Source organism: Henckelia pumila, chromosome 4, assembly GCF_033568475.1.
Source record: "Henckelia pumila isolate YLH828 chromosome 4, ASM3356847v2, whole genome shotgun sequence".
In the NCBI taxonomy this organism is placed as follows: Eukaryota; Viridiplantae; Streptophyta; class Magnoliopsida; order Lamiales; family Gesneriaceae; genus Henckelia; species Henckelia pumila.
The window spans coordinates 47,607,676-47,609,906 of record NC_133123.1 but is presented as its reverse complement, the minus strand read 5'-3'; the positions used below and the strand labels follow the sequence as shown (position 1 = coordinate 47,609,906).

At 37.7% G+C, this 2,231-nt stretch overlaps 1 non-coding gene across 1 annotated transcript; it reads left to right on the top strand.

Moving 5' to 3' along the window:
- Positions 1-419: 419 nt before the first annotated feature.
- LOC140870229 (small nucleolar RNA R71) lies at positions 420-526 on the top strand. Its single transcript, XR_012147200.1, has one exon. It is a non-coding gene; the product is annotated as a small nucleolar RNA R71 (small nucleolar RNA).
- The last annotated feature ends 1,705 nt before the right edge of the window (positions 527-2,231 follow it).

The following is a 2,231-nucleotide window of genomic DNA, read 5'->3' as shown; positions in this document are numbered from 1 at the left end:
TCAAAAATGGGTCATTCCTGGGGCGATTCTGATTTCCCATGTGGCTTGCCATAACTCCCTCTGGTTGAGAGAATGTTTGACAGTCTTTTGTGAAATGCTCTGCATCGCATTTTTCACACCATACCTCTTGCACTCGCATTGCCGAATGTCCTACACTCAGTTCCTCGATCCTTTTGTTCATGACTTCAAGTTGAGCAGCCACAGATATGAATGCTTCAACTTGATGAATTCCAGTTGATTTTCGGGCCCCACTCCTTTCAGATTGAGGATGATAGCCACTGGTTGCCATTTCCTTGATTAATTCATAACCATCCTCCGACGACTTTCGCAGTAGATTCCTACCTGCAGCTGCATCTAACATGGTACGATTTGAATGAGAAATTCCATAGTAAAAAGTTTGTACCACAAGACTGTCTGGTAATTGGTGGTGTGGACATCTCCTCAGTAGATCCTTGTAGCGTTCCCATGCTTCATAAAATGTTTCCTGTTCACCTTGGGAAAAAGTTATGATGTCCGCTCTCAGCTTCATTGACTTCGATGGTGGGAAGTATTTGGTGAGGAAAGCTTTAGCCAGATCATCCCAAGTTATGATGGAACCTGCAAGTAAATTCGTTAGCCATGCTTTCGCCTTGTCTCGTAGTGAAAAAGGGAATAAACGCAAAAGAATAGCGTCATCTGAAACTCCCTGTATCTTGAATGTATCACAAATTTCTAAAAAATTTGTGAGATGCACATAGGGTTCATCAATAACACTTCCACCAAATTGAAGCGTGTTCTGAACCATTTGAAGAATCGCCGGCTTTATCTCAAAGTGATTCGCTGCTACAGTTGGCCGGATAATGCTTGGTCGAGCACCTTCAATGTTTGGTAAGGCAAGATCCATCATGGATCTGTAAACTGGTGGTTCTTGTTCGTGTTCTCCTTCCATTTCTTGCTGCTGTTGCCTTCTTCTTCTATGAAAGGTTCTGTCGATTTCTGGATCAAAAGGCAATAGTCCTTCAGGTGAGTGTTGCATGTACTGCAAGAGAATCCTGCAGTCCACAGATGGAAATAATGATTAAAATTGTAATAGAGAAAAATCAAATCAAACAAATTAAAATCTATTTAGTCCCCGGCAACGACGCCAAAAACTTGATCGAGCAAATATTACCACGAAAAATCAACGTAAATATATCTATCAATTAAGCTCGAATAAATCGCAAGTGCACGATTCAAGTTATAATATAATGTATTGAGTACGAGTATCGTCCTCAGGGACTAACGAAAATAATTTGTCTTTTCAATTTTTAACTACACAAAGTATCGAAAAAGTGATTTGTGAATTAACTAACATCTAAAATTATAAATAAAATTAAATTTCACAACCAAGCCAACAAATCTCAGAGTGAAGAATAACAATTCAAAATGATTTTGTTGGAATTTCGGTTCACCTTTTCCCTAATTGAACTGGACGATTGAAACTTAATTTATTCTTATAAATTTAACAGAAGTTCCTATAACATTGACACTCTCTCTCGAGGTGATGCCAAACTAATCAAATCAGTGAAGTAATTAAATCTCTCTAATTATTTATCACGACTGATTGCTTTGCGTTCTATGAATTCTACAACTTTCAACCTGGTGGTCTATGACTATCAACATGTACTAAATACCATATCTCTATGCATATTTTAAGTCCATGGATTATATCATTTGTCCTAATTATAAACCTATCTCTCGACAGCAATTCATAATTTAAGAATCTATGTTAAGGGTAGCTAATCATCAACATAGAAAGAAAAACATGATAAAATCAATTATAAACATAAATCAATTCCCAATACGTCCGGTGATTCAATCACACTACAGTATTTTGGGATTAGGATCCCCTCGATTCCAACAAAATAATAGTTTAGCTACTAGAATTCATTACAAAAATTCAATCTCCAAGATGTTCAACATAAAAATTCAGAAGAATAAGAAAAGGAAAAACTCCCAACGGAGAAGAGAAATCTCAAGCGTTCAGCCGCCGGTAGTCTTCTGATATACATCCCGTGTAACCCTCAAAAACTAAAGAAATAATTGTATTTATAGTTCCCCAGAATCCTCTCCAAAATAAACTCTCAAAATAATAAAAAAAAATAAAAACTACGCGCCGCGTCCGAGCGGTAGAAATTGGCCGCTCGCGCGTCTCGAAATTCCTTGCACTACTATCTCAAAAATACGTGACCGCGCCCGCGCGGTAGAATATG